This window comes from Papio anubis, chromosome 2 (assembly GCF_008728515.1).
Source record: "Papio anubis isolate 15944 chromosome 2, Panubis1.0, whole genome shotgun sequence".
NCBI classification, from domain to species: Eukaryota; Metazoa; Chordata; class Mammalia; order Primates; family Cercopithecidae; genus Papio; species Papio anubis.
In genome coordinates this window covers 137,812,251-137,825,464 of record NC_044977.1, presented here as the reverse complement: position 1 = coordinate 137,825,464, position 13,214 = coordinate 137,812,251, and the positions used below count along the sequence as shown (strand labels likewise).

Below are 13,214 nucleotides of genomic sequence, written 5' to 3'. Positions count from 1 at the left end.
GAGCCATTATTTTCCCTACCACAACTGGCAAGGTAGTAGGACACAAACACAGCCTCAAGTCTAGAAACAGAACTAAGCCAATAGCTGGCTTGGTGACTGGATCTGCAATATCACCAAAATTATATCAGTGTAGAGGCACCAAAATACATTAAAACACTTGGTTCTCACTGGGAACCTGGAGCCTATGTGGAAACAAAAAAACGCTTATTAGGAGCAAGCAGAGAAGGAGATAAAAGGGGGAAAGAAACTATCATTCAAAATGCGGCTAAAAATCAAAATACTAGGACCACAGCCAACGCTCAGAAAGACAACCAGAAAAAATACATAATCAGAATGTCAATTTACTGGAGGTAAAATTAATTTTATTAAAAAAACTGACAAAGAATTTGTAATCAATAGAGTAAATTGACAAGTGAATCATATCCATGAGAAAAGAATTAAAATCTAAGACATTCAACTTGCAAAAATAAAATAACGTGTATTACTTAAAATAAGTAATTACATTTTTAAGCGACACAGAGGTGAAAGTGCGTCCAATGTAAATCTCATTGGAATATAAGAAAAGCATGAAAGAAACAATGCAGAAGTAGTATTTAAAGAGATAATTATTCAAAAGAATAAAATCATAATAAAACTGTAATTGTCAAAGATAAAGAGTCCTAAAAGCTGAAATAAATAACCAATTACCTTTGAAATAAACACAAATTAAACTCACAATGAGCATTGAAATTGCATTACTAAACTAGATAAGGGCAATACAAGAAAAGAAAATTATAGAATAATTACACTTATGAACACAGATGCAAAAATTCTTTTAAAATATAGCAAACAATAAAATTTAGCACTGTGCTTTTATTTATTTTTTTTTTAAGAAGTATCAGGTAAGAGCATTCAGAATATTGCAAGTCCTGATTACACAGAAACTTTAATCACTTATTATTTGAACCCCCATCATCATGTTCTAATCTGCCTTGTAAAAGGAGGAACATCTAAGGATTCTCCCACCTAATGATCAGCACAATGTTCTTAAAAGGACATCATAAACACATAGGGTTCACCCAAGGAGTGCAAAAATGATGTGTCTTTAGGAAGTCTATTAAATTTAATGTACCACATTAACAGAATAAAAGGGAAATAATATGTACAATTCTCAGTTATTCACATATAGCAACTCAATAACAAAAACTATTTGGTAAAATGTGATCTCACTATATTAAAACAAAAAACAAAGCAAACAAACAAAACTACTAGCAAACAAAGAAGGGACTGAAACTTTTCTAATCTGATGTATTATTGAGGCCCAGTCAATAAAATAGATCCCATACCAAGTTGTCCTGTTTCAGGAATTTTACATAGGGAACTAGTTACAGAGGTGTGGAGAGAGCGCAAAGTCCTAAAAGGTGACAGACATTAATGAAGCAGGAAGCTATAACGTTCCTAATGTGAGGTACAAAAGGAAGAGGTAATGTAGGTAGATGCCAAGACCTAAGGCTACCAGTCAAGGGCTGGATGTATATAAGGACTCTCTGTGTGAATGAGGACTATGGAAAAAGGAACTGTCTCTAGGAGGAGATGGAACTACTGTCAGATACTACCTAAAGAAGCATCAAGAGTAGGAGAGAAACTTCCTGACTTCACTTTTTCTTCCACTCCAGTCTCCTAACGGTGCATTCTATTGGCCAAACTTAGCCGAAACCCAGTTGGGAGTGTCTGGGAGATGTAGTTTGCAAGAAAAAGGCAGAGATCTAAGAACAAAGAGAGTAATGAGCAACATAACTTGATAAAGGATATCTATTAACAAGCCAAACAAACTTTGAAGACATTTCTTTCACATTAGAAACAAGACACGAATATATTCATCATGACTTCTATTCAACAGCCTATTGGAAGACCTAGAAAAACAAATGAAAAGATAGTAATAATAGGAAAGGAATATAAAAAAACAACCCTTATATCCTGACAATGTAATTGTCCACACAGAAAATCTAGGATAATTCTTAATCCTACTATTCAAATTAATGACAGAGTTCAGAATATATAATAAAGTCAATGAATGAAATAAATTGCTGAATATATAATAAAGTCAATGAACAAAAATAGGCCTTCTGGCGGTATGGCTAATGGGTACAAAAAATAGAAAGAATAAATAAGACCTAGAATTTGCTAGCACAACAGGATGACTATACTAAAAATAATTGAATTGCTTTTCTTAAAATAACTAAAAGGACATTAATATAAATGCTTGAGGTGATGGATACCCATTTACCCTGATGTGATTATTACACATTGCATACCTGCATCAAAATATCTCATGTAACCCATAAATATATATACCTATTATATACCCACAAAAGATAAAATGTAAAAAAACAGCCATTCTATTACCATTAATAAGGAATTACAAAATGTAAAAGAAAAAGATACCATTCTCTATAGCAATGCATCAAAGGGTACTTAAAATTAACACAAACCATGCAAGAGTTTTATAGAGAACTTTAGAAGACATTATTGAAGATATGGTTAAAGGAATAGTGATACTATATTTATGAATCTCAGGAATCAAGACCTGAAAAATGTCAAAAGTCCCCAAGTTAATATAAAAGTTTAATGTAATTCCAATCAAAATCCTAACAAGGTCTTCCATGAAATTTGATACGTTTATCCTACGAAAATATGAAAGATCAAATGGGCAAAAATAATGAAGAAAAAATTAATGAATAAGGACTAAAGACCACATATGAAAACATTTATTTTAAGGTTTTGTCATTTAAGCTAGGAGAGCATTGGCAGAGATAAACTAGCAGACCAGGAACAGAATAGAATCCAGCAAATAGACACAAGAATATGTAGACTAGGTATGTGTTAGAAGTGGTATTGCCAATAATTCAGTAAATGGGGCTATGATAATTGGTTATACAAAGGTAAAACATTAAATAATATGCCTATCCTATGCCGTACTCCAAAATAAATCCCAAGGAATTAAAGCCAAAATGTTAAAAACAATTTTTTTAATGTTTAAAAGAGAATATAGAACATGTTTATAACCTTGTTATAAAAAAGAATTTCTTAAACAATACAAATTACATAAACCACAAAAGAAGATATTAATAAAGTAGACTTTAATACAGCAAAGGTTAAAGTCTGAAAGAAGGTATTTGCAACATGTCACTGAAAAAGAACTAGTACCTAGAATAAATGCAAGAATTCCTGAAAATTAATAAGAATAATGTTAACAGCCAAATTTTAAAATAGGTATGGAATTGGAACATATTCAAGTCACAGAATAGGAAATCTAAATGGCTAACAGACATATGAGAAGATAATCAAACTGACCAACAACCAGAAAAACACAAAATAAAAGAGTAACTTACCATTTCCCACCCATAAAATTAACAAAAACGTGGCAACCTGCCAATACCAAGGTTTGGCAAGTATGTTGAGAAGCAATCACAGAATTATAAAATTGGTGCAAATATCTTGAGAAGCAACTTGTCAATATCTAATAAAGTTGGTTTACATACCTTGCATAACAAACTACTCCAATAGCCAGTGATGTAAAGCAGTAATTATGCTCACAGCTCAGTCAGAAAAAGGATGAATGTTACCATATATTCATATAAAGGCCTACTATGTGATACTTTAAATGAATGAGCTAAAGCCATATGTATCAACATAAACAAATATCTAACATGTATTTGAAGGGAAATAAGTTGCTAAAGAATGACATTTAATATAATACCATTTATATAAATTATAAAACCATGAAAAACAATGTTCCAGGTTGCTTAAGATGAAATACTTACATGGTAAAAAGTCATGCACCAGAGAAATAAATACTAAATTCAGGATAAAGGTTACCTTTGAATAAGTTACAAAAATAAAAAATAAAACTAAAGAAGGGCATACAGGGTATAGGGGATCTTAACTCTACAATGTTTAATTTCTTTCTTCATGATGTTTTTGAAGAAAAGATAGCTGAAGAAAACATGCCAATATCTTAAGATGTGTTAAAGCTTAGTTATATATGTATATCAGCTAATAATATTATTTTGTAAATTTGAAATATTTCTTAATTTTAAAAAAGAACTAAGATATATAATTATACCCTACAACTAAAATGCTAAAAACTTATACATACTCAGGTAACAAGAACTTTACGCGAATATGAGAAAATGTAAGCAGAGCTATTGAAACAATATTTTCCCATTTTAATTTTCATTGCCGTTGTTACAATACATTTTTACAATAAATAGTTACATAAAAGATCTACAGAATTTATATAGGTAAACAGAAAAAAGTTAAAAGATCATTGGGGTTCATGGTTGTTTTGGTTTTTATCCTCCCCTAAAAATATTTAATCAAAATATAATACATTGTAGTAGATTTAGCTCAATCTTAGATAATACTTTATCTGATCAATTCATTTAACTAATCAACATAGATCAGTCTAAGTAGAAGACAATCTTTTCAAAAACATCTACAATATATTATATCCTTTTTTATTGGACTACCCATACATACTCTTTAGTCTATAATCTACAGATGCAGTCTTTTGTCCATAGAATATTAAAATAAAATGTTAAATTTGAACCAAACATGGCAAGAGCATTTTCATGGCCCTGTGTGTTTATTATAATAGCCTGTCAGACAAGCAGATTAGCTGACACAAAAACATCACTTCCAGAAAAGTTATTTTGGGAAAGCCCATGGATATTCCAACGGTTTCAAATTCCACAGTAGTCCCTCTAGACAGTTAATCAGCACCATATTTTATGTCACTCCTTCAGGCATCTGTGCTAGAACCTGTATCAGCCAAAAGTCTGTTTGCTTGTATAAAAACCTAAGTAATAGTTTGAGGTCATGCTGGGAAAACTCAGAGCCAATAAATTCAGCCCCACTGTAGTTATGTCATGGCCTGCAGATGATAGTGCTGGCCCGAGGTGCCCATTTACGGTCCAACTGTACAACAGACATATGAGAAAACACCGCAAAAGTTAAAAATACCCATTCTGTTACGTGTTTTCTTATGACCCAGTCACCACACTTGGAAGACTCAACCATATTGTCAAGAGGAGACTGGCTTGGCTTGAGACAAGAACTGGGTGTGCCCAGCAGTGCAAGGATGCCACCAGATGGGAAGCCGTAGTTGACTTCAGAAAAATATGTATCAGGAGTCAAGTAGAACCCCAGTCACAGCGTGAGGTTCAAGGACACAGCTTAAAGCCCTAGTGATACAGTAGACTGAGAAGAAAAAAGCCAGAACACAGAAGAAAAATAAGTTTAGCACCAACCAGTTTGTAAGGCAGGACCTGGGGCACAGGGATCAAGTCATTCAGGTGTCAATTGTTAGACAGATCTTTACTGAGGACCACTGTGTGCCAGGCTCTGTTCTGGAAGCTGGGCACAAGGACCTACTTTTTTTTTTTTTTTTTTTTTTTTTAACCAGGGCCTAAGAATTACTGTACTTTTATATGCAGGTAAGGTTATTGAAAGTCTACAAGATACTGGCAACAGAGATTGTTACTGGTGAATTAAAGATAAGAATTAGGCATTAGTAAAAAAAGTCAAGTATATTTTACCCTTGCAATCTTCAGTAATACTTCACTTTATTACTATGAGCTTATATTAGCTTAAGCGTAGTTTATAAGTACGTCATTTCTTTAAAATAAATAAAGTGATTGCTACACAATCACATTTTCAGATGTGTGAACTGAGGCCTAGAGACTTGAAGTGACATAAATTTACATGTCAAATTAGTGCTAGAGCCAATGGTAGAATTTGGGCTCCGTTGTTCCAAGCAGTGTTTTGTTTTATGTTTTTGTGTTTGTTCTGTTTATCTTTACACCTTTGGATCAAGATATATACTGTAAATATAAATATATTGAACTGGATGTGGGCAGATTCCAGGAAACATTTTCTTAAATTTTGAGGATTAGGAGAGGAAACTCTTTGATCTGTTATAAATTGCTTTTTAGGCATATTTTCGTAATGTTCTATTTTAAAGACCAAACACCTCTGTTGGTTTTAATAATCACATTTATTTCTGAATTCTATAAATAACTGCAAAGTAATGGGAATAGCATTTAGCCAATATTGCAGAAACATATTATTTAAGATTTGGTAGAGAGCTTCCATTTTATAAGAACACAAACAACAACATCAAAGCCTCGCTCAAGAAAAATTTGTTGAAACTTCTTCAAAACTTGTCTCTAAAATGTCAGAAACAAGTCTAATTTACCAAGTCCTGCTGTCCAACTGGGACTTTGCACCATTTTTTCCTGTCATATTGTTCCTGGGCCACATCAGCCTTCACACTCTCCCTCTGTGTTTGCCACTAGGTTTCCTCAGCTGATTTCAGTCAATAATGATTGCATTCAAGAAGCCCTGCCGGCGTTCAGCTTTCAGGAATACTTATTGATTTGAGATTCTCGTTTTTGCTTTTGCTTTAAATCCTCAGCCTTAATTTGTCTATGTTTTTATCTTCTATCTAATCTTATTTCTTGATGATTACATTTAGTCAGATAAAATTGTAATTTGATAGGCTTATTTAAGATTCACAAATGTCATTACATTTTTCTTTCTGTTTTTCTTTTACTTAATATTAGTCAAAATTAAGTGGGGGCAGGGTGCGGTGGCTCACACCTGTAATCCCAGCACTTTGGGAGGCCGAGGCGGGCAGATCACCTGAGGTCAGGAGTTCAAGAGCAGCCTGGCCAACATGGTGAAACCATCTCTAGTAAAAATACAAAAATTAGCTGAGTGTGGTAGCGCACACCTGTAATCCTAGCTACTCGGGAGGCTGAGGCATGAGAATCACTTGAACCTGGAAGGGGGAGGTTGCAGTGAGTGGAGATCACACTACTGCACTCCAGCCTGGGAGACAACGCAAGACTGTCCACTCCCTCACAAAAAAAAATAAATAAAATGGGGATACTGGAAATGACTAAAATGTATAGAGTCCTAGATTCAATGCAAGCAATCAGGGGAACTCCTAGCAAGGGCATGAGATGACATCAAGTGAGCATGGCAGGAGGCCACAAGTGGGAAATCCAGCAAGTGGGTAAGATTCAGTATTCAGAAGCAGGAAATAGAATAAGCAATGATCAAGAAAGGAAGGCTGTCAGAGAGGTCCAGTAGCAATCACACTAAAGATATAAGAGTACCATATAGGAAATAATGATTATGAATGTTCACTGCCTACCCGATGTCTATTTCCGCTCCCTTTCTTTGCAAAAAGAAAAAAGAAAGAGAAGAAGGAAGAAAAGGAGGAGGGGAAAGAAGAGAATTAGAAAGAGAAAGAAGGAAGAAAAAAGAAGAAAGGTAGGAAATAAATAAGTGTTGTTTCAATAGTGATATCCCAGGTAAATGCTTTTATTTTTCAGCCTTTCTTATAGCGAGACATGGTTGTGTGGCACTGACTGCCTGGAAAATTGCATTAAAGGCCCAAATTCTTCACTGTTCCTGCGGCTGTGTGGTTTGTCATGGAAATTTGCTGTGCTCTCCAACTCTGACTCTGAGTTCATCCATCTAATTTGTTTTGGCCAACAGAATGATCCTTGCCAATTCTAAGCCTTGACTTTCAAGAGGTTTCAAGAGGCTTTGCATATGTATATTTGCTTAATCTTACACCTCTGCTCTGCTGGGATAGTCTCTCAGTTCGAGGAAGAGGAAAAGAAAACGATGATGCAGAGCTGACACTTGAATAAAGGTGCCTCAACCAAACCCAGCTTCATCCAGCCTACAGCACAGTTTTCAGCTAACGTGCAAATGTTTAAGGGAGCTCAGCAGAACTCAGCAAACCCACTTCCATTAGCATGGCCCTGATTAGCTGAATCCCAGATCATGATGTGTAAGTGTTTATTGTTGTATGTTACTGAAGTTTTGTAGTTGTTTGTTATGCATCAAAAACTAACTAATATACTGATAAATAAGACGCATAGAAATCCGATAGCAGAGGAAGGAGAGATATTAAGAAAAACTTTGTTCACCAAAACAAGAGTACTCCATTTACTCTTTCCCCATCTCTCTGCCTTAAATCAGACTTAATATCTGAAGATGCAACAGTCATCTTGTGATCAAGTGTATATGTATAAAGATGCTAAAGATGTGAAGTAAAAAGATAGAAAAGCTCTGGTCTCTGATGGCATTGTGATGCAATGTACAAGTCCTGGTTTATCTAATTCTGGATTAGGTATGAGAAATGGAATATAAAACTCTGATTTGTTAAGCCACTGTATTCAAATTTCTGTTATAGATAGCAAAAAACATTCTTAACACAAGAATCAAAGCATGACTCCATTTCTGGGTGGGGCATATGGTGGAAACAAATAGAAATATACCAGCAAGTGGAAACAAATAGCAAAGGATAGAATGGGAAGCAGAGGAGACCTGACACCAGACCACAGTTCCTACTGTTTTGGAATTCATTCTTTCCAGTTTGTAGTGATGGGACTGAGCCCAGAGAAAGGGAAGAGTGAAGCACAACTGTAGAATCCTACAGAAATAGGCACACAAACAAATCATTATATTAACATTATCAGGTTTAATTTGATCAATTGGCCACATGTTTTAGGACCTTAGGCTATTTGGGGCCTCAACCTTTTTCATTTCTTCTTTTAAAAACATTTCATTACTCTTTTATTTTTCTAATACTTTTTCTTTCCCTTGTTCTTTTGATATCTGTATCCCTTTGAATTAGCATTGTTTTCATGGCATTTTTTTTATCTGTGAGTCCCATTATCCATTAAATACAACGCTTTGTGCAATGAAATATGTACTTTTACAAATAAAATTTAATTCTTTAAAGTAGCACAGAAATGGCATAGCATGTTTTCATGACAAATTGTAAAAACTGAATAATAACTTATAGTAACCAAAGAAAAGACAAATTCTTCCTAAAACCAGCTGAAATTTCACATAAAATCTTTCTGCGATTTACAGCACAAAAGAATTGTTATGAGTTTCTTAAAGCAATTTTAAGAAACCAATGTGGTATAAATGTGTGAAAATACAAGTCAAATGTGGGCAAATATTTGAGAAATGACACAATGTAAAGCCTTTCCTGTCCCTTTTGCTAACATACTTTCCTGTAACTGGCCTGCCCTCAGGCTACTGGACAAGTAGCCCCAACTTTCAAAAACTATACTAATTCTTCAACCTGCCAGATGATTTAATAATGTTCTCTCCAAACATGGTTAATGTACAAAAAGACAAAGAGTTGATATTCTGATCCTTTTGTTGTTGTTGTTATTCAAACATAATGGTTGGGATTTCATTAACACAGAAGAATTTATTGAATATGCTCTGTGTGTTCACATTTGAGCCACAGCAGGGAAGAAAAACAGCAACGTCCATGTGATTTCTTCTTGCTGCCTTGGGACATTGGGGCCTTTGAGGATAATAACACGATAAATATAGGATAACTCTAATGGGTATAGAATTGAATTTCTACACAGTTAAATGGATGTATTAATTAGGTTTCTTTGGCTACAGGCAACAGAAAGTAATTCTTGGTAACTTGGTGGGGGAGAAAGATACTAACAATCCATGAGGATAGGTTGGGCGTGGTGGCTCAGGCCTCAGTTCACAACCTGCCTGGCCAACATTGTGAAACCTCATCTCTACTTAAAATACAATATTAGACGAGCGCGGTGGTGTATGCCTGTAATCTCAGCTACTCAGGAGGCTGAGGCAGGAAAATCGCTCGAACCCGGGAGGTGGAGGTTGTAGTGAGCTACACTGCACTCCTGCCCGGTAGACAAACTGAGTGAGACTGCGTCTCAAAAAAAAAAAAAAGAAAGAAAGAAAGTCTATAAGGAGAGTTCAAAAAATTGAACAAAAAGCTATATAGAACAAGGCTTCGGGAAGGGCAGGAGTTCAGGAAGCTCCAGGGATCTTAGTAACAGTAATTAATATGCTATTTCTTGAGAGTATAAGTACTAAGAATAAATCAGTTCCAACTGGTTGTTCAGGAAAACAGCATCCAATGCCTAGGGGAAGACTAAGATACCACTTGCAAAGGGATTGAGGGAGTTCCCCCAAAGGAAAGTTAAGGGCTATTTTAAAAATAACAACCCAAGAATGTTGAGCAAAATCAAGAATGTCACCATAATGATAAAATTACAAAGGCCCAGATTTCCCCAGGTGCAGGTTAGGAGAATAGAATGTTACAGAGAGATCTAAGATCAAAACAGAGTTTGCATTCTTTTTTTTTTTTTTTTTTTTTTTTTTTTTTTTTGAGTCTCGCTGTGTTGTCCAGGCTGGAGTGCAGTGGGCAGTCTGGGGCTCACTGAAACCTATGGCTCTCTGGTTCAAGCAATTCTCCTTCCTCAGCCTCCCGAGTAGCTGGGATTACTGGGCATGCACCACCACGCCCAGTTAATTTTTGTATTTTTAGTAGAGATGGGGTTTCACCATGTTGGCCAAGCTGGTCTCGAACTCCTCACCTCAAATGATCCACCCACCTCGGCCTCCCAAAATGCTGTGATTACAGACGTGAGCCACTGTGCCTGGTCGGGAGTTTGCGTTCTATTCAAGGGATTCACCTACTTTATTCCTCCTGATATAAAGGACAGGAAGTAATATGTGTAAAAGAATTTCCAATTTCAAAATTAGCATAAATCATCTCTAGAGAGCAAAGGGATACTGTTAAGCTTCTGCAATTGTTCTTCCTTGGAAATACTAGTTTTTAAAACTTTTCTCCTTTGAGGACAGAATAGTCATGTAACTTTCACATTGGAAATGGATAGTTTTATTATATCATCTATATAAGACAATTTCTAAACCTTTATTTTTATAAGTATAAGCTAAAATGCAAATTGGGCTACATTTTATAAAGCAAAGTTATTATTTCATTAACCTGATGGGAGATAATTAAATGCAGAGATTAGCACAATTAGAATAAATTAATAATTGTTTTAATATTCTTCTGGATCCAAATCAGTATTTCCATATAGTAACAGTGGAATGCACAGTCAGTTATTAAATGCTAAGTCAATTAATCATGTTAAAGGTGCTGATTTAAATGCCAAAATAATTAACGTGACCTTTCATTTATCGAGAACTGCTGGCATTTTGAAAAGATTTAGAAAATACTGTTTTGAACATACTTCAAGACTCTTAGGAATCATTTGAACTTGTTTCTTTTAAAGATAGTCTCCTCCTCTAATGAAATACTACAAAAAGAGTTAAATGTTTTTCTAGAGGAACATTTAAGCATCCCTCCAAATTGAGAGAATCGTGTTAACAGTCAAAAACTGTTTTGAAGATGGACTGTGTGTGCGTGTGTGTGTAAGTGTCTCAACTACAACATAATTTAAAATTCTGTTACATCTGGACATAAACTTCCAGGGAGGGAAGAAGTTTCACCAGAAACCTACTTTTTAGGAAATGTTTAAGAGCTAACTCATCGTAAAGGTGGCAAAAGTGAAATGAGCAGGGCCATGGCAGGCGTGATTCTAAGGCAGCCCCTGAAGACTATCTGCCCTGATTCTTGGACCTGTGAGTACGATGAGCAAACGTGTCTGGATTGTTATCTTATTTGGTGAAGGGATTCTGTAGACATAGTTTAAGTTACTATTACCAGTTCACTTTGAGTTAATCAAATGCAAAGTTATTCGAGTGGGCCTAATCTAATCACACAAACCCTTGAGAGGCAAAAAATTTTGTTTGGCTGGTGGCAGAAAGAGAAATCAGGAAGTCAAAGCACAAAAAGAAATCTATACACTATTGTCAGCTGTGAGGATGGAGGGGACCATGGTCGAAACTTGGAGGGAGACCATGAGGAGTGACAGTGACCCCTGGTGGACAGCCAACAAGGGAATGTGGACTTCAGTCCTACAATCACAAGGATGCTAAATTCTGCCAACAATTTGAATGATCTTAGAAGCAGATTCTTCCTCAAAACTTGCAGATATGAGCCCAGCCTGGCTTATCTTTGTTTTGGCCTTGTGAGACCTATGCAGAGATCCTGGTCCAGGATGCCTAGATATATAGAACTGTGAAATAATAAATGAGCATTGTTTTAAGTTGCTAAATTTGTCATAATTTGTTATGCAACAATTGAAACTTGTACTTGGGCATAAAATGAAAGTGTTCTTTATTAAGGAGGATGGCATGAGACTGTCATTTCAGTTTGTCTCCCAGTGCAAATGAGTCTCTGGATTCCTGTTTGAGTACCATGGAGAAGAGGAGGATATTTGGGGCTAAATAGCTGCTGACACCATTACATGGTATAGATAGGACAAACATAAGCCAAAAAACTGAACTGCTTTGCATACAATGTGCCATAAAATCATCCATGAAAAAAGTTGAAAGAGGGATGAAACAGGATTACCAAATTTTTGATAATCGTTTAATGTATGTTTAAAGTGTCTGTATGATAACATATGATGTGTTTTCCATGTAATGTAATATACTTATATAAAGAATGTAAATTTGAACATCAAAAAAATTGTGACTATGATAGATAGAAACACATCAAATATATAAAAATTCATGAGTTCATAATAAAACTCCAAAATCCTATGCCTAACAATTTTTAGAGGTTGTTAGGACACCATTTTTTTTTTTCCAGAAAACTGTGAAATCAGTGAAATAATTAGCATTGATCTTTTCTGTAACAACTATTCAAGGGGACCAAAAAGTTGATAAGGGATGAGTTCTCCTTTGTAGAATAATATCTATTAGAAAAGAAACACTTTTGTGCCCCTAATAATTAATATTATAGTATTCATTAATGGCTGCTAATATTACTGATAAGGATCTTTATGATGACTGGATAGGCAGAGAATACCTGAATCCACCAGTGGATCCTAAGATCACGAAGACAGAAAGAACTGTCTTTGTATTACAAACCTAGCCCCACTTATGTATTAATCTTGCAAAAATAAATTGGATCAGAATCCAATTAAGCAGCTAGATCAAAATGTTCATTTATAGAAATTTCAAGTGATACAAAAGCATGTTAAATAATACCAGAAAGATGCAATCAGTATAATTCACAGTATGGGAAAGTCTACAGTACAAAAGTATTGTTTATGCAATAAACAAATAGTATTTTAAAAACAAGTGACGACTGCAATAGAATAAAGGAATTTAAGAGGTAAACCAACCAAATGCAATGTGTTGACTTATTTGAACAAATCAACTGATATATATACTCAAATTGTTCATGAACTAGGTGTTAAATACTATAAAGGAATTATCATTAATTA

General features: G+C 34.9%; 1 non-coding gene across 1 annotated transcript; it reads right to left on the bottom strand.

The window, feature by feature from the left end:
* Positions 1–876: 876 nt before the first annotated feature.
* Positions 877–1,012, bottom strand: LOC116273994. Its single transcript, XR_004182477.1, has one exon. It is a non-coding gene; the product is annotated as a U8 small nucleolar RNA (small nucleolar RNA).
* Positions 1,013–13,214: the final 12,202 nt, after the last annotated feature.